The 26,530-nt window shown below is 43.3% G+C and overlaps 1 protein-coding gene and 1 long non-coding RNA gene across 7 annotated transcripts in view; one reads left to right on the top strand and one right to left on the bottom strand.

The window, feature by feature from the left end:
* The window catches only part of FYN (FYN proto-oncogene, Src family tyrosine kinase), a 210,016-nt gene that overhangs the window by 89,295 nt on the left and 94,191 nt on the right, over positions 1–26,530 (top strand). For 5 of the 6 annotated variants that reach the window (XM_025864364.2, XM_025864346.2, XM_025864307.2 and 2 more), the window contains one exon: positions 5,739–5,808. The exons of the other annotated variant lie outside the window; for it this stretch is intronic. The gene's annotated coding sequence lies outside the window, so the exon portion shown is untranslated. The remainder of the gene's footprint in view (positions 1–5,738; positions 5,809–26,530) is intronic. 6 annotated transcript variants of the gene reach the window in all.
* Positions 19,390–25,941, bottom strand: LOC141372975 (uncharacterized). The gene is made up of 2 exons (XR_012378531.1): positions 25,729–25,941; positions 19,390–23,173 (listed from the first exon to the last, which is right to left on the bottom strand). It is a non-coding gene; the product is annotated as an uncharacterized lncRNA (long non-coding RNA).

Raw genomic sequence — 26,530 nt, 5'->3', positions numbered from 1 at the left:
GCATGAAGGAGGAAGAAGAAATGGAAGATAAGGTTGAGGTGGGTTTGGGATAATAGTGGGTAGCTTTAGTACAAAGCTGATGAGTTTGAGTTTACGTAAGTCGTTGGTTTTTTGCAGTGCCACAAAGCCCTGAGGTTCCTAGGAGGTGGCTCAGAAGCACTGCAGGGGCCGACCAGCTCCTCTTTTCTCCATTTTGGGTACTGGGGAATTGTCTTTCTTTAAATAGAGTATTCCACTTTAAGAAAAACCAAAACCCATTGGTATATGTAAGAGACCCACTCATTTATCCAGTCAATTAACAAATATTTTTTTAAGTGACTCCTACATACGTAGCCCTGTACTAGGTCCTACTGAAAGACCATTGAAGATTTCGAGCTAGTCAATGGCATGGTAGCAAGAGCCACTGGGTAAGAATCCTGTCTCTGCCACCCACTGTTCATAAAACCATAGGCAAGTCTCCTGGTCTCAGTGGGACCAGTGCCTCACCTGGGAAATGCAGGGCTGGGCTGATAAGTCTTTCCCAGCTGGGGCATTCTAGCACTGACATGATCAGAGCTGTAATTTAGAGCTTTCATGTGTGTGGATAGAGTGGGAAAAGGAGAGACCGAAGTCAGAGAGGCCAGTTAGGAGGTGATGGCAAGAACTTCTGTGAACCATCCTAAGACTTCGGGTGAGGGCTTTCAATTATGCATTCAACAAACATGTAATACTCAGTGCCAACTACTGTGCTAAGCATTAATAATATAGCAGTGACCAAAACAAAGTCCCCACTTCAAAGTACTTTATGTCTAGGAGGCAGCAGAGGAACTGGGAGAGCATGGGTGATAGATTTAGGGGTGTGGTTTGAAATTCATGACAAGGGGTGATGGTTGGAGCTTTGGAAGCATATAAGGTACCAGGGAAGAGAAAGCGAAAAGGATTGGAGAGGAAAAAAAGACCTGAGGTGATAGAACCTAAGAAACATTCTGTGGAGAACCAACTAATTATACTCCATGATAGAAAGCACATTCTTCATCAAGCTGACACAGCAAACTCGTCCCTCAAAATATCCTGTTGTGGCTAAGAAGCTGTAACACACAGAAGAGATAATGTCCATTTAGATTCCCAGCTCTCCTTGACTACATCACTCCTGTATATGAAGCAAAAATCACACCAGAGTCCTATATGGTTTTATACAAGAGCAGGTCTATTTGGTTTCCTCAGAAAGGTCGTTAATAAATACCAGTGTACGTAAATATGCTATAGGTGACTACCTAAGTTGTTAGCCCCTCAAATCTTTTCCTAGACCAGCTGGTGTTTTTTAACTTTTCTCCCAAGTTATTGGAGTAGATCCAGAAGCAGATTCTGAGATCCTCAAGCTTTTCCTTATTTACCCTGCCAGTAATGACATGTCACAGGTTGTCTTCCCTACTGGAGTCTGAGGCTGAGCAATTAGTCTCCCATTGTCTTTACAGGAAATGACATCCATGTGGCTTCTGGGGAAAGCAACTGTTGACCGCTCTGGTTAAAATAATTTGGAAACTGTTCAGCACTTCCTCTGGTTGGTCATTTAAACTGGCTGATTTGGAAAGCTTTTGGAAATGCACAAAGCAAACAAAGGTTGTCAGAACCAGAAATACTCCTGGGTCAGTTCCCCAAACAAAACAAGTCTCTAAACTGTTGCCTCTCAATGCACTGACTTGTCTGGACTCTTGAGCATATGGCTAAGCCCAATGTCTCTATGTTCTGTCCTTTTTATAATGCTTTACTGGGCACTGATTTGCTGGAAAGATGCTTTCCAGCTGCAGGTAATTGAAAACCCAACTCAAGGAGGCCTGAACAGTAAGAAATTTACTAGAGCTCCATTGGTTCCACAGACTTCAGGGTTGATCTGATGCAGTCACCCCAACTCTGCTTCCGTGGGACTTTTGTCTTTGCCCACCTCTTTGGGCCAGCTTTATCATTAGACTGGAGCAAGGTAGCTACAGAAGTCCTAGGCATCATATCCCACACAACATTCAGAAGGGGGTAATTTATCTCAGAATGAGAAGCTCCGAGCAAAACATTCTTGACATCTTGTTGGCCTGAATTGGGTCACATGCCTAATCTTGAACCTGTCACTGTCAAGAGGAATGTGTTCCCCTTAGATCAGTGCATTTGAAACCCTGTGACATACAGATCACCTGGGGATCTTATAAAATAGATTCTGGTTCGGTAGGTTTGGGCTGGGGCCTCAGAGCTGACATTTCTCAGAAGCTCCCAGGTGATGCTGACGTTGCTGGGTAGCACACCACAAAGCCCTGGGCCCTTTAGGTCCCCACCCTCCAGCTGGAGTGCTGTCACCTGCCCCTGAGGCACTGTGGCTAAAGAGATATAGGGGATCTGTTAGGAAGAAGGGTGAAGGAATGACCCGTGCAGATGAGAACTGTATTAGAGATACTTGTTCCAATGGTAATGAGAATGTTATCCTTGAAACCAGGAGCCACACAGGGTCTTTGATTTGTAGTAGAAGCAAAAAGTTCATGCAGGGCAATGTGTTGTGTGGGAATGCCTATGAATATCTTACTATTTATTTATGGGGATATATATGTCATAATTCTTGAAACAAAAGAGTAAACAGTCATGTTGCTTTCCTCATTATCATTCAGTTCTTTCTATTTAATAACATATATCTAATGTGTCTCAAATTCAAAGAGATGGATGTAAATGTCCTTAAGTTTAAAAAGAGTGTGCCAAGCCCAGCCTTTGATCTGAGTGAATATGTCATCTGTCTTAGTTCTCAGGGAGAGTACACCCCTACTGTCCTCAGGGTCACTTGATAGGAGGTTGAGCATGAAAAATGCTGCCGGTGGCAGATTTATGCCAAAACAAAAGGTCACAATACCTTTATGAGTGATTTCAGTGGAGAAAATCATCATGCTCTCATCATTTGAAAAGGAAGAACTATTTTGTGATTTTTTTTTTTAAGTTTACTTATTTAAGTGACCTCTACACCCAGTGCAGGGCTCAGACCCATGACCCTGAGATCAGGAATCGCATGCTCTTCCAAGTGAACTAACTAGGCACCCCTAATCTATTATTTTTAAATTTTTCTTAATAAAAGATACACAGGAGTCCTGAGCTGTGGCTGTTTTGGGAAAAAGTTGGTAAGACCAAAGGACTGGTGTCCGTCCTGGGGCAGATCCATCATAGACCCAGTGGGGCTCAGAGTGAAATACACAGTCAGGTGTTAAGTAGACTTTCCTGAGACAGTCTCTTTGGCGGGGTTGTCATCTCTGACTTCATCTGCAAGGATGGTGTCACTTAGGAGGGAAGATGACATTTCACCACTCCATCTACTGGAACCATGGGCTCACATCCATGAGACCAATGGAAAACCAGAGCAACTCTTCAATGGCCTTGCCTACATAGGTCACCAAGGTGCCCATTCTTAGGAAATCACCAGATATGTCTTGTCTTTGCAAAAGCCCTGAAAGGTTGAGAGATGCCCAGCTACTCTCCACCAGGTGGGGAAAGCTGCTAGACTCGGTGCTCCATGAAGGCAGGGACTGTGAGCCCCCTGTGTGACGCGCTGCCTGGACTGCTGGTCTGTTCCCGGGAGATCTGTCAGCAGCACTGACTGAGCATCCACGCTCTAGAGAGAAGTAAAAGAAGAGAACATTTTGTTGCCTAACTTAAATAATTTATACTCTAAATATGGAGTGTTTAGGGGTCCTGTCTACATATTTAGGACCTCATAGCCTGCCAAAGAGAGGTGAAATAATAGTCATGTTAGCTGATCTGTGTGGGGCAGGCAAGAAAGCCCTTTGACTCACTGATTGATTCAAACAGTGCCAGCCGCATGCCTTCCCGCCTCTGTGTGCTGTGAGGCAAAACACTATTAGCCATGGGAGGAATTAAAAAAAAAAAAAATAGCGCCTCCCCTTACAGCCTAAAAATTAGGATACAGTAAGTGTATTTCAAGTATCTATATCAAATAAAACATAATTTTTTGAAAGAGAAAAACAAAGAGGGGTAAGATCATAGCCATTGGGAAAATCAAGGTAGAAAGGGCTCAAGGAAAGGCGCCTGGGTGGCTCAGTCGGTTAAGCGTCTGCCTTCAGCTCAGGTCATGGTCCCAGGGTCCTGGGATCGAGCCCCACATCAGGCTCCCTGCTCAGTGAGAAGCCTGCTTCTCCCTCTCCCACTGCCCCTCCACCCTGCTCGTGCTCTCTCTCTATCGCAAATAAATAAATAAATAAAATCTTTTAAGAAAAGAAAGAAAGGCCTCAAGAAGAAGAAAGTTAGGCCAGGCCTAAAAGCAGGGGCTCATGACCTGGGTCCATGAATGGAATTCAGGGCTCTGTGAACTTGGATGGGGGAAAAAAATTATTTTCACTAACCCTTAACCGAAATCTAATATTTCCTTCTATTACAAAGTAGCATTAGTTCTTTGCCACCAATAGAAATTGTGGGTATTTTCAAATTACATTATGGTTATAGATACCCTAAAATATCATTTGTGCCCAGTAGTACTTCAAATTACAGTAATTTTTAGACTTTTGCTGGAACTTATTTAAATACAGAAAGAAACACATCACAATTTTGTTATATTTTGATAACTGTATAATCAATATACTTCTTTTGAATCCTATTCATTTCATGCATTAATTTCAAGCATTTAAAAACGTTATTCTGGGAAACACGTCTCTAGACTGCTACCAGACATAAGACAAAGAGCCCCTGCGTCAGAAAATGGCTAGGCCGCCTGCCGGCAGTTATGAGGCAGAGACCCTCAGGGAAGGAACTGGCATGCCCACAGGCCAGGCAGGACAGGTGACTGGACGCTGCAGCTTCCGGTAGAGAGATGTGGAGATACAGCAGAGGGGAGCTGAAGTCCCAGGCTAATGTAATTTCACAGATAAATTTGTAGGTCACGGGAAGCAGTGGAAGGTGTTTCCACAAGGCTTCAAGTTGCGTTTAGGAAGGATGCCTTGCAGAGCTGTGAGAGCAGGATTGGAAGGGAAGAAACCGGGGGCCAGGAAACCGGTTTCTGCAAGGAGCAATGCCAGCTGGTGTAATGAGAAGGTGGTGAGTTCCAGCACACCCGCAGGACTAGAAGGGCAGGCTGGGACCTCGGTTTACCAAGGAGGGGAGGAAGGCCATGTTTGTTTTCAAGCCTGGGTGATTAGGAGACTGATCATAGCTCCTTGCATATGCACTGAGTGTTTACTGCATGCCAGATGCTGTTTTAAGCCTTGCAGTGACATTTATATGTCATTAAATTTATCTCATTTAATCTCCATAACCACCCTGGGAGGTCAGGGCAATAATCCCCCTTTTACAGGTAAGAAAATGAAGTCTGGAAACGAAAGGTGAGGGTCTCACAGCCAGCAAGGGAGAAGAGAGTGTGTTATTGAAAGAAACAGGAAAAAGAATTGGTTTGGGGGAAATTTTTATGAGTTCAATTTTAGATATTTTTGCATTGTTTTGTCTTCAATTATTTTAAAGGGCTAAAAATTCAAATAAAGTCTGAGCAAAGTTTCTGGTTTATTTCATTCTCCAGACTTTTATTTATTTGTTAATTTATAAATGGTCTCGTCTTCCTGTGAAAAACAGAGAAGAGTCTGGCAGTAAGAGTTTGGCACGTGGACGAGTGCCCCAAACAAGGAAGACTGCGTGGTTTCCAGAAGGTAGATGACTTCTGTTCAGCGGTGCAGAAGGGTAGATGACTTCTGTTCAGCGGTGCATTTTTCCTTTTGTTGTGGTTTGTTTTTCAGGACCGGTCCAGCAGCTGTAGAAGAAGACATGTGGTATATATAAAGTTTGTGATAGTTGGGGGAAATTTTGGTAAGTGCTGCTGCATTTATTTCTAATACCTTTTGTTGTAAAATGGTGCCCAAAAGGGAAGCCATTGCCTTGTTTCGTGCATCTTTTGAATCTGCACTAAACTTAGACAAAATAGGATTTTATAATTAGATGTGACATTTAATCGGTACTTCTGACAGTATGACATTTTTTCTTGTTATTGCTGATGTTATTAAGAAATGTGGGGTTTTCTAAGATTTAATAAGAAGTCTAGATTTAGGGAAGCTTCTGGACATAGGGTAAAGAATACCCTTGACAGTTTAGCTTATGGTCTAGGTAACCCATGGACTATAAGAGTAATAACGTGCAGACCAATAGAATAACAACAGCAATGGAGAGTCTCCGCCGCAGAGAAATCCTTACGGCCTAGCTGTTGAAATGAGAAATGGACAGTAAGCTGTTTGGGGAACGGGAAACTGAAGGGAATCAGGAATCCCAGCATGACAGTGGCCCAAGAGACCAAGAACATTAAGTTCAGCAACCACCCAGAATACCTTGCCAGCAGTAGTAAAAAGAACGGTCTTCAGGGTCAGGCAACCTGGGCTAAAATTTAAGTTCTACATTAATTGGTTGTTACATCCACTCTCTGAGCCTCAGTTTCCTCATCTGTAAAACAAGGCTTGTAATGTTACACACCTCATATGGTTGTGGTGAGAATAAAATGAGCTAGGTAGTGCTGGGGCATAGTAAGTGCTTGATAGAGCCAGTTATTCTTGGTAACGGGACAGCCTCATTTGGAAACTGGACATTTACTGAAGTCAAACCACCAAAAGGTGTACATATCTCCCAGCAGGAGGGCCACCAGGGTTGGGTTGGTCACACCACATTTGCTGTCACAAGGGATATCACAGCTGGTCACCGCAGTCCGTCCTCCAGAGTCCACTCCATAACACACTGTGGCAGCCCCAAGACATTTATCATCTTCTCCGCTCCTGTCTACCCATTCTTAGACAAGCTTGGCTAATTTAACTTCCCTTCCTGCCACCTTTGCAGACAAGTACGGTTACATTTGTTAGAGTTTTATTTCGGTTTTGAAGTTAATGTTACTTTGAATGAAAAGAATGAGAAGGAAAAGAAGAGTCAGGAGTAGTTACCATATTTAGGCTTTCATTTCCAAACCTTTCTTTTGATTTTTTTTTTCATCTGTGCTTATTATGTACCCTTCGCAGAGATCCAGTTATCAGGTGAAATTTTTGAGCTTCGACTAAAAGAATTTGGCTTTTGGGGTAGGGTTTTTATCTGTGGTTGGAAGGAATCAGCCATGTCACTCCCTGCAGATGGGCTGGTTTTTAAGATTGGTGTCCCTAGGTGGACCGCTCCAGTTTCATGGAATCGAAGAGATGGACATGGCCTCGGGGGTTGTCTGGCCCATTCTCCCACTAGCCAAAACAAGTCTCTTCTACAGAACCCCTGACAGAGGAGAGTCCAAATTCTCTCAGAGGTGAGGAGCTTGCTACTGCACAGAGCAGCATGCTCCAATTAAAGAAAACAATTAAGGGGCACAGGAAAAGTATAACGGGTGAGGAAATTGTTCTGGATCTTGGATTTGTAGCAGTATTTATACAACTGTATATTTCATGAAAATGCACAGAATTCTATAATAAAAGGGTGAATTTTGCTCTATGTTAATTAAACCTCAGTTTTATTTTTTTTTTAAAGATTTTATTTATTTGACAGAAAGCACAAGCAGGGGGAGCGGGAGAGGGAGAAGCAGGCTCCCCAGTGAGCAGGGAGACTGACTCGGGGCTCAATCCCAGGTCCCCAGGATCATGACCTGAGCCAAAGGCAGATGTTTAACTGACTGAGCCACCCAGGTGCCCCTAAACCTCAGTTTTAAAATAGAAAAAAACAAAAAAAACAAAAAAAACAAGCAGACAAATACCTGGACATTTAGCTCAAATTGTTAAAACGAAAGAGGGAAGGAAAGCAATCTAGTCCTTACATTGAACCATATGTGCTCCATGAGACGGGAACTTGGTCTTCTTCCTTCCTCTGGTCCCAGCGCCTGGACAGCGCCTAGCACTTAGCAGGCCTATGGTAAGTACTCATTGAGCCAACTATGCTCGTAGTCACTTTCTAAGTACGCAGAGACAAGTCTACCCACTCTCACGCACACCAGCCCTTCGTGTATTTGAAGACCCTCTCCTTCATCATTCATCTTCTCTTCTCTGGGCTGAACTTAACCATGTTCCATCCTTGTACTGTTTGTCTTCTGATGTTATTTCCCTCTCCTCCCCACCCTGCCTCTCCAGCATTAGAAACACTGCCCCTGAGGTGATCCGGCCCACGAGCAGTACAGAGGGCCACTGCTTCTATAGACAGTGTCACTAGATACAAACCCTAATCCTCTTCCTTTGTGATCAGTACTGACTGCCTGGTAATAGACTGAAGGATTTCTTAACAGTAGTCTTCTAAGAATGGAATTCCTCAGAGTGGGGAGGATAGCCATCTAAGAGATAGGGTACAGTAAATCCATCCTCTCTTAAGTGTCTTGACTGAAATGAGGCCAGGCCTTGCCACCCTTTGTTTAAGACAGCAGTCGTGCTGGGCGCCTGGGTGGCTCAGATGGTTAAGCGTCTGCCTTCGGCTCAGGTCATGATCCCAGGGTCCTGGGATCGAGTCCCGCATCGGACTCCCTGCTCCTTGGGAGCCTGCTTCTCCCTCTGCTTCTCTCTCTCTCTCTCTCTCTTTCCCTCTCTCTCTCTCTCCTCCTCTGTCTCTCATGAATAAATAAATAAAATCTTTAAAAAAAAAAAAAAGACAGCAGTAGTGCTGTTTATAAATCTTTCAAGGTAGCACTGTATCACAGATCCTGATTCTTCATTATGAATCACAGGAAGTTTGAAATTCTTAAAATGAAAACTTGTGAGTGCCTTGAAAAATCTAGATTTATTTTCCCCCTGGGCATGCCATGGGGAGATATATACATAACATAAATATAGAGAGAGCACTGTGGTTCTCAACCCGAGTTAATTTTGTTCTCCCACAGGACATTTGGCAATGTCTGAAGACATTTTTGGTTGTCACAACTGGGGGTGGGAGGATGTGTGTACTGACATCTAGTGGGTGGAGGCCATGGTGCTGCTAACCATCCTAGAGTGCCCAGGACAGCACCCCCCACACAGTGATCAGGCCCACGTGTCAATAATGCTGAGACCGAGAAACCTGATATGGAAGTAATAAAAAAAAAATTTAAATGTCCAAAGTACTTATTATTTTGAAGGTTTAAAATTTTAAATATTTTGATATTTAATTATATGTAAATATATAACTAGAGAACATAAAGAAGTTTGGTCAGAGAATCATAGGGCCAAAAGGTCTCATAAGGGACTCTCTTACACTACCCCTAACTCCAAGCAAGAACTGACTTAAATGAATTCAGACAGATAGATGGGCATCTGAAGTGAGACTCACACAACATGATCCCCGCATTCACACAAAGGAGGTCGTCTCCTATTTTAATTTCGGCCCCAGCTTCTTCAGAAGTGCCTGCCTTTAGATGGTCTCTGAGATGAGACGGTATTTCAATCTGGGCTAGTCCTTCCTTTTGAATCAGGGCAGCAATTCTGGTGTGATGAAAATGTGCTTAGGGAGGAGAGAGATCTCATTACAGATGATTGAGATTGGGTATTTTGGTACACAGGGCTGTTTATTTGCATCAATTTCCTAGTGACACCACAGTCTGGTTTAAATGTAAGTTGTTGAGGGCTTTTGTAGCCCGAGACGGCTACATTTGCTGAAGCAGGGAGATTAAAGCAACATATGTCAAGTTGTGATATAGGACAATCCACTTGAAAAGACTTTAATTATAGAGCTTATTTTGGGAGGGTAACTGTGCTTTTTGTGAGGTATATTTTGGGATCCACTAACCCAGCTTCAGGACTAGTAATATCTTCCCAGAAAGGGTGTGGCTTGTGCTTGTGGACATAAATATTTTCCTACCAAAACCTTTGGTATAATATTCCTTCAACTTTACTACCCATCCATTTTTCTTTTTCTGATAATCTTTCCCTTTGCAAGTATGCTATGAAAATGCGTTCCAGAAACTTGGAAAAGAAAAGGATAAAAGATCTCATTTCAGATGGCCAAGTCCAGAGATTTAGGAACTTTACATTATCAGTCTGCTGTTTTTAAGATGAACAGAATTTGGAGGAATGTACCAATGCTGAATAGTAAGCAGCATCGGGTGAGACTGTAAGAACCATGCTGATGCTGAATATTTTAATGTAAGGAATGATGGAGAAGCTACATGTGTATAGCTACCTAATTTGCCAGCACTGCCTCCCCAACTGGGTGATTCTTACGGGCCACCTCAGTGCCCTTTTACCACAGCTGACAACCTAGAGCGAGTATCCGTTTGCACATTTGCTCTTCAAGACTCATGCCTTTCCCCAGCTCTGCCTTTGGTGGCCTCCTTCACCTCCCTATTAATACCTGAGGCCTTTGGCCTTCTTCAAAGGAAGGGTTGGAACTTTCTGCCCAGTCAGCATTTCCTAGTCCTCATTTGAAAGCGAATGATAAAGGAGAAATTAGATCAACAAAATAAAATCAGCTTTTTGCTTACACAATGTGTGTGGGAGGTAGGTGGGGAGGAGGAAAAGAGGTCAAGTAAGAACAATTTTTTAACCCAAAAACCAGTCACACCTGAGGGCAGAGAAGCATTTTTACCTAAATTCTAAGTCATGAAAGCAATGAAATGAGAGCAAGAATGCTCCATAAGGGAGAGGTGAAGACAAAGCCTCCTAACTGTAGAAGTCTCTGGAGAGGTGTCCCTGTTCTCCCAGAGGCAGTCTGCAGCCTGCATCTGAATCACCCAGAGAAATGGATTTAAGAGTGCAGGTCCCTGGGCCCAGTCCAGATGGACAGAATCCAAACCCCTGTGGCAGGTGTATTCTTCATGCCACTCTCCAGGTGGCTCTTGTGCACTAACACTAATTATTAGTATTACTCTTGTACTCTTGTACTACTAATATGCAGCCCTGCCCAACCTCTGAGATTCTCTTCCATAAGCATGGCTGAAAAATGCAAAGAACGGGGCAGCCATTTTGAAGGTCAGAACTACGCATGATGCTCCTTGCTCTGCTCCGCGTGGGAGAGTAGAACACTGTATCCTGTTACCTTGTTCTCTTGATCCTTGAGGTTATTCCTTGCTCACTAAGAGAAGCGTCCTTCTCATTCCAGGTTAGTGTGGGTGCCATCCTAAGCCAGATTCTTTGAAGCCACTTTGAGACTGGCATCCTTCTTGTCTGCTCCAGGAGCCTGTGGATCTGCTATCAACCCTCACTGGAAAATTTACACTGCAGTGTGGGTGCCGTAAAACCAGGGTTTCCCACTTACGGAGGGGAAACGTTTTCAGAATAAGTAACTGTTGCATATTCTAGTACATGCTGGACAGCTGATCCTGGGTAATAAATCCTACCTGGGATACAGGTATTTGGACCAACTCTATAGCCCTGCCTCTAACTGGTACAACTGCCTGTGCAAATGGGTATCGTGATGTCATTCGTATAGCTACTGTAAGTTTGTAAGGAGCTGCAGCGTATTTGCTCCTCCCAAATCACTTCGGAGGTGGCGGAACAGGTATTATCCCCAGATAAAATCTGCGCCTCCAAGAATTCAGCCTATGTCTTAGGAGGCATTTGGGGGTCCCGGGGTGGGGGAGTGTTGTCCTCCTCACAAAGACTGGAAGAGGTGTTGGCATGCAGTTGGCACGGGGAGTCAGGTGGGGTTGGTATGTGGCCTACAGGCCCACAGTCCTGCTCAGTGAAGAGTTGTCCCCGGCAGAAGGTTTGTTGCAGCACACCCAGTAACACTGCTCGGAGGTTGTACAGCTAATTTGTGCAGTCGAACCGGGCTTGTATCTATGCTATCTGAACCCAGACCCTTTATGGCCCTCTCCATGTTAAAGGCATCACAGAATGAATTCCTGCTTCACTGGGAGCTCTCACTGCATTAAAAATTGAATTCTGAGTGATTGTTCTTTGGGTTGTGTCGTTGCTACTCTGCACCAGAACACAGGCACAGCATGCTCTACGTGGAAGCAGCCTTTCTGAAACCTCAGTATCCCAGGTTGGCCAGCACCCTGTACCTGTTATTCTTCCATCAGTACCTAGCACGGTGGAAAGAGTGCCATCTTTGAAAAAGATCAAAGCCCAAAAGGATGTTCCACCTAGAGCCTTGGATCCAGTCTTACTGGCTTAAAAACCATCCAGATAGGGAATTAGGTGTCAATTTCAGGAGTTTTTGATATGACATCTTAGGCTTCATATCCCCACCTGATGCACTTCTAGAGCCTACTGTTGGAGCTTTGTTTAAAGTGTGATTTTGACATCAGCCAACAAAGCAGCCAAAACAGTGGCTCCATCAGTTTGAATGAGCACACATGGAATTTATTAAAGTGGTAAAAATGTAACCATATTGAATGAAAAGGCACACAGTGAAGCTGACCTGAATGTAAATGTCAAGGGGATTATGAAAAGAGGAGGTAGTGATATTATATGATTTTTTTCTTTCCTATTATTTTTTTCTTTTTTCTCTCTTCCAGTTTATTTCCCAACTTTTTATTCTGAACAAAGCCACTAGTTTGGGAGAATGGTAAAACCAACGCCTATCTGCCATTTACCTAGATTCACCAATTGTTTTGAATTTGCCATATTTCCTTTCGTTATTCCTTCTTCCAATTATTTATACATATATGTTTATATGTATTACATGTAACATATATGGCATAGATTATATAAATTCTTGCTGTGCCATATTTAAAAGTTGCAAACATCTTGACACTTTACCTCTAAATATTTCATTGTGTATCTCCTAAGAATATGGATTCTTCTACATAACCACAATGCAATTATACCTAAGAAATTTACAGTAATTCTGTGATATTGTCTAACATCCAGTCCATATGTCTAACATCCAGTCCATAGTCAGATTTCCCCCGTTGTCCAGGCTGCATGTTGTACAGAATGTCCTGCACTCTGGCCTTGCCTGTTTCTTCATAGTGTTGGTCAACTTGCATCTTCTCTCTTCCTGAAAATTATTAGATTTAGAGACTTGGTATTAGATGCGGGTTAAACATTTTTTTGGCAAGGATACTTCATAGGTGGTAATGCATGCTTGATATTACATCACAGCAGGAGGCAGATGATGTCAACTTGTACCACCATCCGCAGAGCTCAGTTTGATCTCTTGAGCAGGTGGTAACCGGATCTCACCTATGTCCAGATACACCCTGAGTCAGTAGGCATTTGTAGGCTGCTGCATGGATCCTTTGTGAATATCCTGTCACCCACCTACCTTTTGTCTAGTGCTTTGAGTATCAATGGATAATCCTCACCTGGATCACTTATTACATTGGGATAGTGTCTGATATTGTTTTACCCTTTGCTTTCTCTTCCTCAGTTCTTTTTTTTTTTAAGATTTTATTTATTTATATGAGAGAGAGAGCACATGAGAGGGGGGAGGGTCAGAGAGAGAAGCAGACTCCCCGCCGAGCAGGGAGCCCAATACGGGACTCGATCCAGGGACTCCAGGATCATGACCTGAGCCAAAGGCAGTCGCTTAACCAACTGAGCCACCCAGGCGCCCTTCCTCAGTTCTTTATAGTGAATGATCTAGGCCTTCATATTTTTACAATGATGAATTAGCCACTTCCCTGGTAGTTGGCTAGATTTTGCTGTGGTAATAGATTTCTTGTGTTTGGGATAAGAAAGAGTAACTTTAACAAAGCTATTTACTACCTGCCAGGGTACCACATAGGCTCCTTAACTATAGAACTTCTTTCACTTTTCCCCCCCACACAACAGCTCAGACTAGTGAGCAAAGGGACTTGCTCAGGGTCACCTGGCTCCTCTGGTGGAGCTGAGATCAAGCAGGATCTGTCAGGCTTAGCGTCAGGGATTTTCCACTTTGCTGTGTCCCCTCTGATCCCCAACCCTGTCAGTGTCTCACACCTACAGTTCTTTCTGTAGACAAATGCCTACCCAACTGGGTAGGTCTGTGAAACAAGACAGAGTCAGCCAGGAGAGGGCTGTGCAGCTGGAGAAACACAAGCCATGCACACCTAAAAAGTGCACATGCTCCTGGGTCTCAGCTGTGGGCCCAGTACTATCAGAAATCTCAATCTGTATTTTAACCGTCTCAATTTTTCAATGTTGGTAGTTCATTTATAAATGGAAGTAAAAAGAAATAGGCAAAATTAATTTTAATAATATACTTTAACCTAAGATGTATCTAAACTAGTATATAATCAATCTGTATTAAAAATTATTGAAATATTTATGTACTAAGTCTTAGAAATCTCAGTGTGTATTTAACACTTAACAGCATATCTCAATTTAGACAAGCCACATTTCAAGCGCTTGGTGTGGCTCACAGCTACTTCTTTGGGCAGCTAAGCAGTCCAGGGCCACACCCAGCGAGATTCTTTAATTGAATCTCTTGAGAGAAACTTAATCAGCTTTCTTGTCCTCCCCCCGAGTCTGAGGCCACATATTTCTATCCTCTGTGTGCCACTTTTTCCCCAGCTAAGTCTAATTACAGGGAGATGCTTGGTTTGGCCATAATGACTAGCTCAGCAGTTTTCCACCAGTCCTGGCAGCTGGTGAGACCCACATACCCTGCCTTGTAAATGATAGTGTGAAGCATACTTCCAAATGTCTCCACAGCAGTTTCCATGATTTCCTTTCTCTGAAGGGGTAACTCAGTGGCATTTTGCAAAACCAGGGTGATTTTTTTTTAAATTCACCCTTTCTGAAAGACCCATTCTAATCAATGGATTCTTAAAATTCATGCAGACTCGTAGTCTCCCAGGACCTCAGCAGAGCAAGTAGACATTATACATTTTTTAGCTGTTTTTACACCAAGTATATCTCTGTTTTGATTCATGATGGTTTCTTCTTTTTTTCTTTAGTCAAATACTAGTTAATACATCAGTCCCATTTTGAGCATTATTCACAATGAAACCAAGGACATTATTCACAATGAAACATTAGTAAAGGTCAGATTCCATTTCCACTAAATGTCAAGTCTCCTGGCCGTTGACCCTATCACTTGAAGTATTCGATTATAATACAATCCTGGTGGTGGGGGGAAATGACAGAAGAAGGGTGACCGGCCCCTGGAGTTTGTTATGATGGGCTTCACCCAAATGGAAACACTGATTTGTAAAAATAGAAATTTGAATAGGGTAAAGATTGTCCCCTATTCTTAATTAGAGGCCAGATTCCACATCTTCCAACAATCTCAGTTAAATAAAGGATAGAGAAGATAATGCCTTTTTCCCCTTATCCTCTGGCCCCTTCCAGTCATTGAAGGATGACACCACCAAACCAGAGAAATGAATTTCCCCTATTTTCCTTCAGCACTGTATTCCTTAGGTTTTTGTTGTTGTTGTTGTTGTTTTGTTTTTTAAAGATTTTATTTATTTGACAGAGAGAGACACAGCGAGAGAGGGAACACAAGCAGGGGGAGCGGGAGAGGGAGAAGCAGGCTTCCCAGAGAGCAGGGAGCCCGATGCGGGGCTCGATCCCAGGACCCTGGGATCACGACCCGAGCCGAAGGCAGACGCTTAACGACTGAGCCACCCAGGCGCCCCTCCTTAGGTTTTGACCTTGTGTCAGTCTCTCTTATTCACAGAGCCCCTGAATCTTTAGGTGTAAGGTTGCATTGGGAATCAAAACAACGTGTTTTGTAAGGGCAGTTTTCTTCTCTCACTCCCCCTTCCCTACATCAATTCTCAGTCCCCATTTAAATCGCAGCTCTTTCATTCACTCTGATTCAAAGGCATTTTTATTTCTTTGAGTGGATATCTCGTGTTCATTTCAAAATATCATTTATTAGCTGTATTTCTGCCATACAACCAGAAATCATAGTTGACTCCAGGCAAGTGGCTGAGTTACCTAGATTTTGCTTCCCGTGTGGTGCTGAGTAGAAATGTTTTGGTTTCGTCTTCAGTATTAATAGTTGACTGAGAGTGATGGATGAGGGGCTGAGGGAAGGAAAGGAAGTCTAGAATAGAGTGGCAGAGCATCATCTACCTCAGGGATTCTTGTCTGGGTCACCTGAGGAGGTGTTCTCACTGTCAGAAGCCTTAGGGACAGGACCCAAGCAAGTATATTAAGAACCACCCACTCTTACTCAGTTGTGTCCATTTGTCAAAATTCAGGGACAGCTTTACTATGTGTAAATTATACCTTAACAAACTTAATATCCTGAAGTATATTTATATGCATGCATTGACATTTTTGAAATTTTTGACACCCACAATGGAGAATATTTTGACTATCAAACTAGACTCTGAGATAAAGCTCACAGTCAAAACAAGCATTCGTTCATTCATTAACATTTAAGGAGCAGTGCTAGGCATTGTTCCTGCCTTGGGAAAACAGAGGTACATTGAGACACAGTACATGACAAGGGTTTTGTTTTATGGGTGAGACCAATATCCACCAATGGAAAGTGTAATATGAGCATATCTGTAGAGCAAAAAAGGAAAAGAAGACCCCCAACAAACACATACACATAGTGCACACACACATACACACACACACATACACACACACATATGTGCACACACACATATACATACACACACTCCCAGCTCTACCCCACTGCCTTCTTGAAGGTGGAATGGGTTAGGCAGTGTTAGGAACATTTTACAGAAAAGCCACAGAACATGAGTCCTAGGGCATGATTAGGCAAGGAAGTAGAAAATACTATGCCTGTTTTTCAAAGGAATGGCTCTCAAAATTTGGTTCTAAAGTTAAAAAAAAAAAAGGTCGTTATGGCATCAGTTGTTTTTAAAGTGATTTCCACAACCTTTCATACTCTTCAGTTTGTTTATCCTGATCTGTCTAGTCACAATGCCTGACACAGTAAGTATGCCCCACAGTAGGTGTGCTGGATTGAATTGATGCTTTCAGTAGTCTGCCTTTCCCCTGACAAACTGTTATACACAATTGCATCTTAGGATAATAATAGTAGTGTGTAATTTTCAAAATAGCACCCAAGTTACCTCTGTAAGTATTGCTTCCTAAATACTAAAAATGTTTGTTCTTGAAGGACAGTGCATTTAAGAATATTTAAGTGGTTCCTGATGGTACGTGTCATGGTATGATTTGATTTTTATATTTAAGAGCATTAATTCTTCTTTCTAACCCAGTGTTTTATTCTTTTTCACTTTTAAATGTATCTGGGGTTTTGGATAAGCAACTGAGCCAAAAAGAAATGATCATGACATCCCTTACCAAGTCTGTCCTTCCAGCAGATCCGGGACACAGCACTGTGTTTTCCTGGGTATTGGAAGCTCTTTCAGGAGTTGGGGGGCAAAGAGTATTTGAGAGTAGCTGTTGACACTGCATTGAAAAAAATACAGTCCATGCAGGCTGTCAGCTCATCCAGGGTAACTGCTCTCCCTGCATATTTTTGCAGTTTATATACAAATTACCATTATTAGTTACTTTGATACCACCGAACATAACAGGAACATTTGTAACTTTTTGTTGTGACATGGAAGGCAAAGAACCAGCTCGCATAAGGCTTCTGTTTCAAGGCTGAATAAGATTTCTGGAGGTGCCCTGTGCATTGGAAGTTTTTGCTGTTGTTCTGCCTACTTCCCAAGCCTAAACAAAATGTGCATTCCAGTCTCTGTTCCATTAAATAGCCATTCTGATTGCAGGGAAAGTAGATGAAGCCACCGGAACTGGGTTAGGGTTTTAAATGGCAGGATGGACAGGGCATTTGCTTTGGTGCTGGACATAGGATTGAAATCTGAGCTCCCCACTGCAAACCAGCTGTGGGGTCTTGAGCAAGTCACTTCGCCTCTGTGAACCTCACCTTCCTACTTCCCAAAGTGGGAGTCGAGAATCACAGGAGATAAGATGTGATGCTCACGTGATACCTGGCACTATTAAATGGGTATTCCATGTCAGACCTCTTTACTTTGCCCTTGTTAACATATATATCAATTCTTGTCATCCTCTTGTTTAAAAACTTTTCAGGGTTCCCATTAGCCTCTGAGAAAGAAATGTCATAACCTGGGGCGCCTGGGTGGCTCAGTCGTTAAGCGTCTGCCTTCGGCTCAGGTCATGATCTCAGGCTCCTAGGATCGAGCCCCACATCAGGCTCCCTACTCCACGGGAAGCCTGCTTCGCCCTCTCCCACTCCCCCTGCTTGGGTTCCCTCTCTGGCTGTGTCTCTCTCTGCCAAATAAATAAATAAAATCTTTAAAAAAAAAAAAAAAAGAAATGTCATAACCTGACGTTCAAGGCCCTTCACCATCCCTCTGTCTGACCTACCTTTCTACCACATCCAACCTTATGCTTCATAGTCATCCCAGGGCAAAAGCAAACCACGTCTGTGCCCTCAGCAGGCCTCGGGCACTTACTCTCCTCCTCCAGGATGCCTTCCTCCCATCTCTTAGAGTCGGCCGCAAGGCTCATCTGAAATGCCCCTTATTCCCAGTTCCTCAGGCTGGAAAATTCACCTCTCTGTCCAACACTGTGTCTTTCTCAGCACAGGTGCTCAAAGAGGCCTCTCCTGGTCAAGCCTGTCCTCTCTGCAAGGAGGCCCGCGGCCAGTGGCCACCTTCTCTCTCTGTACAGACACATCCCTGGTATCACTTCCTCTGGTAAGAGGAGCAGACGTATTGGACTAGAGCCCTCACCTATGGCGTCATTGAACCTTAATTACCTCCTTAAAAGACCTGTCTCCACGGGCGCCTGGGTGGCTCAGTTGGTTAAGCGACTGCCTTCGGCTCGGGTCCCAGTTGGATCGAGTCCCACGTCGGGCTCCCTGCTCAGCGGGGAGTCTGCTTCTCCCTCTGACCCTCTTCCCTCTCGTGCTCTCTATCTCTCATTCTCTCTCTCTCAAATAAATAAATAAAATCTTAAAAAAAAAAAAAAGACCTGTCTCCGAATATAGTGGTAGTGGGGGTTAGAGCTTCAGTGTATGAATTTTGGGGAGACACTGTTCGGTCAGTAACACAGGGGTACAGAAACACTGCCAGTTCCCCTGAGGGAGTGCACGTGTATGTTAGTGCTCACGTGTGTGCATGTGAGAGTGCGTGTGTGTGCACATGCCCCCGTGCGCTGTTACCTGCTTTCTTCTTTGCCACAAAAGCCCACAGAGCCACAGATATCTTTGTCGCTCACCTGTGAGAGCCCTGCCCTCACCCCTCAAGGGTCCTGCTGCTGCTGCCACTCCGAGGGCTCCCAGAGACACATACTGCCTCCCCGAGCAGAGCAGTTCCCTCGCAGCCCCTCAGTACACCTGACTGCCAGCAAACAGGAAAGAGAGAATGATCCACAGCAGGGAAGGGAATGAATCAGGGTACGAGAACAGGAGGGTGACATTTTTATTTTAAAAGAAAGAAATGAAGTCTTTCCTTTTCTGCTAAACATTGTCCACGGGTGTTTTTTTTTTTCCCTCCAGATTTCTCCAGGTCCCCGATTCGGCTAAGGAACTCCTTAGCTTTATTAGTTTAGACCAGTAATAAACAGTGTGGGAGAATGCAGTCTAATTGGGTCCTTTGTTAACCCACCCCTGACTTACCAAGGGAGGCTATTGGGTTACAAATAGTTTTTATTCTGTTAAATCAGAGGCTCCTCACACAGTCATCAGCCTGCAAATTAGCTGGAGGCACAAGTTTTGCATTATGCAAAGTATTTATTCTCACAATTAATATGCTGGAAAGTGTGGTTTCACACTTTTCTGCCAGGACAAAGGTTCTCACCCAGTAGTGAACCAAGTCACCTGGGGAGCATCTACAAAGTCCCTAAGCCCTTTGCTTCCACTTCCCCTACCACCCATGAGAGTGAGATAACCCAGGGCCTCCCTAAACCTGTACTGTTAACCACCGTGTCATCATTTATCTTATTACTTCCTCAGAGGTTTCTTACTGAATTTTTCAAATATAGGATTCCTTCTTCTTCCTTGACAAAATCCAGTGATGATTCATTTTTTTAAATATTTTGTCCTATTATGGAAATTTTCAAATTTATAAGAAGTAAACAGTGTAGCATAATGGACCAACCCCCTATGAATCCTTCACCCACCTCCCACAGTTACTCACATTCTGCCATTCTTGTTTCATGTGTACCTGGATTATTGTTACTATTTTTTGACTGCAGTTTTGTTTCATAGAAAACAGAGAGGGAGCGTGTCATGCTCATGAATTGTCTATGAACTAAAACATGGTTCCATGTCCTTACAGGTGTTTCCCCCACCATATGGCATTTAATCCTCACAACACCCCTAGGCATTGTTCCCCACATTTTATAACTATGGAAACTGAAGTGCTAAGAAATTAAACACGTGCGCAATCTCCCAGCTCGTAAGTGCTCAAGCAGGGTTTCGCTGCCAGAGGTGTCTGAAAGCCATGCTTTTCCCCCAGGCTGCACCTTAGGAAAATAAAGACCATAAAAAATGAGAAGATAAATTTTACAGTCTGGGTAGATGGATCACTATATGATAAAGTAAATATGGTATAATGTTAATGTTAGAAGCTAGGTGCATGTTCAATGTAAAATTATTAAATGTGCAGATATAAAAGTTTTACAATATGGGGAGATGGATAGCTATATGTTAAAGCAAATTAATGTTAATGTCAGAACTAGATAGTTATTCAATGTAAAACTATTAAGACTATGTATCTGAAGTTTTTCACAATAAAATGTTGGTGAAGGGGAATTCCAACAGAAGCAAACTTTGTCTCAAGCAGTGGACAAAACACACAAGCTATTTTCAGTTACCCATCCTATTCATGTCTGCTCCAAAAAGACAGATTTGAGACTTGGTTGAATTTTAATTTTAGAAATGTCAGGCCAGGGAGAGAAATCACTTGGAGGTGTACCTAATTGACATTGACTGGCAAGGTCCGAGAGAACTCTGAAAACCCATGCAGAAACAGAGCCTCCCGGGGGTGGTGCCTGTGAGCGGACAGCTCGTAAGCCTCCTCCCTGGTGCGGCTCATGGAAGGCTAGAGCAGATATAATGATGGACAGTCCCCTTTTCCAGTTCTCGCCACTTGGGTGAGATTCCATCATTTACCCAAAGGAACATTTTGTGTCCATACAACCTGCATGTTGAAGCCGTTCCTTCTCATGGAAGGACATAATCAGTTTCTTTTATAAAACAGAGTCAAAAACAGAGTGGCCCACAGCATTCCATTGTGTAACATGCCCTGCATTGATGGTGACCTGGCCTGGCCAGGAACTGCTGAGCAGTCACTGCTCTGTTGGGAGTGATGGTTGGTGGCAAAGATATTCTGTTCAGGGGATTCCTGAGGGCATTTCGTTGCTGAAGGTATAGCCAACAGGCCCCCTTCCACTCCTGCAGAGAGCTCTGTGTGTCCTAGTGGCCCAAGTGTGGTTGCCATTGGCATTACCCAACCTGCCCTTCCAGCTTTACCCTGCTCTGCAGGAGGAAGCTGCTTAGAAATAGGAAAGCCATCTCTCCAGAATCCTCCAGGGTCCTCACAGATTGCAAAACTATGGTCACACGAGGAAACCAAGAAGTTTCTAGTAACCACCTTTCCCACTGATTTCCAAAATTCTGATTGAGTCTTGGGGCCCATGTGACTTACTGATATTCATACCATTATACTGTTCTCCTTTCACCATGCCCTGAACAGAATTTAAAGCCCTCAAAAGGTACCTGTCTCTTGAGTTAACTACTCCATCAGCTTCCTTCCTCCTGAAATGTTTAGGTAGTCCTGGCTAGAAGGAAGAACAGGCTTTGTAATCAGACCAAATGTGGACCCCCAACTTCCACCATTCCTGGCTGTGAGACTTGAGGAAAAGTGCCTAAGCCCAGCTCATAGGATTATTTTAAGGTTGGAGCTCAGATAAAAGTATGTGAAGCCACCTAACTTAGTGTCACTAAGCATAGCTAATGTCACTAAGCATTGGTTTCCCTTTTCTTTCCTGTGTGATTCGTTGTAAGGTATGAGATGAGGGCTCATAATCCCTGCCACTAGCTGGTGGTATGACCACATCTTGTCTCTTTGCATCTGTACACCTCAGTCTCGTCATCTAAAAATGGACTGCCTGTTCTCCAAGATGCTGTGACTTTAAAAAAAAAAAATTATACTACCTAATTGCTCCTTCGGAGGATCCTTCAGACTGTGGGGGCACAGGGGAAATTCCTGAGCATGGGGCAGCCCAGAAACAGTGAGAACTGGGACTGGTGAGCTTTAGGTACGCACAGCAGGGGAGAAATGATCAAAATGACACCAAAATCAAAAGGTTGGCATTTCTAAAAACCAAGATCACCACTTGGGAGTTTTGTGAAGGCTGAGTTACAGCACACGAAGGAGTGTGGTGCCTGCGCTTCCGGTCCCATCCGCATAGGAAACCTATTGCAGCCCCAGCCCCTTCCGACTCCCTGCTCCAGGGAGGCTCATAGGCTGCTTCAGTTGCACCACTGCTGCAGTCGTGCTCACACATGTTACTGCTGCCCTCCTCCCAACAGTGATTTCCATTATCATTTCATGTGGTCTCAAACCAGAAGAGGTTGTTTGCTCAGTTTTGCATAACAAATATCGAATCTGTTGTCCACTTTACTTTGCTCTTTAGCCTTGCTTGTGGATCTTCCGTCCTTGTTGTTGGCTTCTGCCTGCTCTAGCCATCCAAACACTCTGAAGGCCTTTCCTTTCTTCTCTGCAGCTGCAAGGAGCCCCGTAATTGGGCTTAAATGCGAGCAGATGGAAGTAAGCAGGGGTGTGGAGGCAATTAGAGGATTTCTTGCTCCCAGCAGTGGAGATTTGTTCTCTTTGGGTATGTGGCTGTTCTTGCTCATTTTTATCTTTCATTTGGGTTTTGTCAGGCTATCAGCTTTCTTTTCAGGCTATATTCTGCTGCTGGTTGCAGGAACTTGCAAAATGGGGTGACTTAGTTGCTTATTGTTTGGGATCAAACTTTCCACATCGAGGTATATAGATAATGCATATCATGACGATGATGGTGCTTCGTATTTGTAACATATTCTACCATCTAAAGAGTGTTTTCACGTACATCACTGTCCCATTTTGTCCACTTTAAACTCAGAAAGAAACAAAGGCTCTACTCACTCTGCTAGAGTGGGAGTTTTTCCTTATCTTTACACCATCTATATAGTCAAACCACAAAGGGGAGAGTTATAGAATGAAACTATAGCCTTCTGCTTCATTCCTTTTCTCTTTCTAGTTTCAGTTTAATATTTTCCAAACACTTGGGCTCCTGGGTGGCTCAGTCGGTTAAGTGTCTGCCTTCTGCTTCAGTCATGATCCCGGGGTTCCGGGATCGAGCCCCGCGTTGGGCTCGCAGCTCAGCGGGGAGTCTGCTTCTCCCTCTGCCTGTGCTCGCTCTCTCTCTCTCTGTCAAATAAATAAATAAAATCTTAAAAAATATATATATATATATTCATTCCAAACACTTTATCAGCACACTGCTAGATTGTCTGGACATTTAAATAATTGTAACAGATAACATCCACCATAAAGGAGCTTCCCATCTAGTTGGGGAGAAGCAGACCTCCAACTGTGGGTTTAGGCAACAGTGCCCAACACACAGAAGGCACTCAGTAACTAGGTGTTGAACAAGTGGTGAAGGAGAAGAGTTAGGGAGGAACTGAAAGAGATAGAGTTCTCAATGGGTGCAGCACCCTGGGGGTGCCTGGGAGTGAAAGACAAGAGGACCAGGCACTCTCATGATTTGTCTGCATTAGTGACTTGCCATCCATTAGTGCAGCTAAATGAGAGCCAAAGACATTAGAGGAAGCCATATAGATAGAAGCTTAGAAGAATGAGCAGGGAAGATGTCATGCTGTGCTCTGTAGGATGGGACAAGCAGAAAGTGAAGGAAGCAGGCGAACAGACAGACTGGAAGGGAGAGCCTACCGTGTTGCAGCCCCGTACTAGTAGCTGGGAGAAGGCAATGGAGAGAATCAAAGCAATACAGGACTTGGCCCCAACCCTTCAGAGACCCTGCCATGCACAGGAAACAGTGAACCAATGTGACTGTCCCACCCCCACATGATCAAGTGTGCGGGATAAGCCAAGGAACTGAGAGACTGGGAGATCAATATGAGCCAGAGGAGCTAAAAGGAAGGCTTCTGGAGGGTAAGATCAGCATGGGGCCTGGCACATGAATGAGATGTGGAAATTGCAGGGACAGTAGTGTGGAGATATATACCATCCTGGGTGGAGATCATGCTGGGGCAGTGGGAGATTGGTAGAAGAGGTGTGGGGGCCCTAATGTGGAAGGCTTGGAAGCCAAGCTGGAGAGCTGAGGGAGGGTGCTAAGCAGGAAAGCAACATTATGAAGTATGGTTAAGTGGAATTTTTGTCCATACCCCGAATTCTCATTAATGTCCTGTAGCCCCAGATGCTGGGCTAGGGGCTCTGCCTGGCTGACAGTGCAAGAGCAAGCTAAGGGAAGCAAACTCTTCCTTGGGATAGGCACTGAGCCTTTTCAGTGTCTCCTGGGGGCCCTGAGATACTCTAGCCCAACTACTCCCGCTCAGGTGGTAGAACTAGAGTAAGAAAAGATTCTCTAGTGTGACTGTCAGGAGACACTGTTTTTGTTGGTTGTTTTGGCTGCCACGAAGCTGTACTAAGTTTGAGTGTTTTGGGAGAGCTCCAGAAGTTTGTGCTACAGAACTCTAGGTACTTTATTATGGTGAATTTCATTTATTTGTTTATTAATTATCAAAGTGTAGTTGACACACAATGTTACACAGTTTCAGGTATACAGCAGAGTGATTCAGCTTCTCTATACACAAGTATCTGTCCCCACACAAGGCTATTACAATTCTATTGACTATATTCCCTGTGCTGTGCCTTCCATCCCTGTGGCTTATTAATTCCCTAACTGGAAGCCTGTACCTCCCACCCCCCTTCACCTATTTTGTCCATCCCTCCCCTGCCCCTCCCCTCTGGCACCCACCAGTTTGTTCTCTGTATTTATGGGTCTGTTTCTTTTTCTTTGTATATTCATTCATTTTTTTGTTTTGTTTTGCTTTTAGATTCCACATATAAGTGAAATCATATGGTATTTGTCTCTCTGTGTCTGGCATATTTCACTTAGCACAATGTCCATCCATGTTGTCACAAAATGCATTATGGTGAGTTTTTAAAAATAATATCCACATTAATACACATCTTTAGTGTAGAGTACTTAGAAAACACAGAAAAGCACAAAGGACAAAACACAAGTCACTGTTATTCCATCACTCAGAAATAATCACACATGTTGTTAGTATTTTTGTTCAATGTCCAAACTTGGAAATTTTTTAAAGTGATTTTGAGTTGCACTTAATGTTTTATATCTTATTTGTATAATTTGGCAATATACTGTGAATATTTTTGTGTGTCAGTAAGGTTATTTTACAGTAGGACTCCAGTGCTGTCTCTTATCCCACTATAGGAATGTGCCATAGTTTATTTAATCAGGTAGGAAACCAGCCTCTATTTTTGCTTATTTTGGTTGTTTCCAATGCATTAGGTTTTAACCATTTTTAAAAACAACATCATACTATAGTATTTTCAGATAATCTTGTTTTCATTGAGTGACTTGCCCAGTCAGATCCAAGTGAATCTAAAAAGTTCTTCATGAAGTTTTATCTCATTTTTGTTGTCACTTAATCGAAATGACAATCAGCCCCTGAATAGAAACGAATTATATGTGCCGGTAGTATGCCACCCTAAGAGTGTTGAAAATGCAAGCAGACCAAGCCCCCTGCTGATGGATATACCCAAATATAGAATAAGTGTAGAGGTCTCAGTTGAAGCAGATAGTTCTTAGAATGTAAATATCACCCTGTGCTTGGTATAGTGAAATTTCAATTTAAAAAAGTTTTTTAAGTAACCCTCAATATTATCTTCACGTAGATGAAGAACTTTCTTAACCCTCTCTTTCTACCTACCTCTTGCCCAGCGCCTCTCTCTTCAAGACCTCTGTCTCCTTCCCAATGTGGGATGACATTTGAAGAGCTGGTTCCTGCTCACTTTATTGTAAGCTGTGTGGAAGAGAAGGTGTCAACCTTATTTTTCCTTTGAGGCAGAGTTTGATTTGCAGAGGCCTGGAACTTCCTGTTTGTGTTTCTTTTCCAGTAATACATGTGATTCACCACAGTTCAAGGTAACCCCATCTACGATGCCCCATTTTTTTCAAGTGGAATTTTTCTGTGGGAACCATAGAATAGAGAGGAATCCTGTAAGTCTTCCATGAAATTGTGCTCTCTGCCTCTCATAATTTTGTAATATCATTAGTTACTTGTTTTTCTTAATTTTTTTTTTTTATCATCCTATGCTTATCTGAATGGGGTGTGCATCGAAGAGCAGGAAGTGAAGGTCAGGGGGCGCCTGGGTGGCTCAGTCAGTTAAATGTCTGCCTTCGACTCAGGTCATGATCTCAGGGTCCTGGGATCAAGCCCTCTCATCAGGCTCCCTGCTCAGGGGGAACCTGCTTCTCCCTCTCCCTCTGCCCCTTCCCCTGCTCATGCACACTCACTCTCTCTCTCAAATAAATAAATAAAATCTTTAAAAAAGAAAAGGAAATGAAGGTCAAGAAAAATAAGTGTTCTGTTTTTTGAATAAAATTACTTTGTCTAACTGTTGCTGGCGCATAGGAACAGAATTTTTCATATTGAACTAATAGCAGTTTGCCAAGGCATTTATCAACTCTGATAATTTATCTGTAACTTCTCTTAGGTCCATATAATCCAG

This window comes from Callorhinus ursinus, unplaced genomic scaffold, assembly GCF_003265705.2.
Source record: "Callorhinus ursinus isolate GAN/ISIS: 27379988/994484 unplaced genomic scaffold, GSC_fseal_2.0 scaffold6, whole genome shotgun sequence".
In the NCBI taxonomy this organism is placed as follows: domain Eukaryota; kingdom Metazoa; phylum Chordata; class Mammalia; order Carnivora; family Otariidae; genus Callorhinus; species Callorhinus ursinus.
This window is presented reverse-complemented; position numbering and strand designations above follow the sequence as displayed.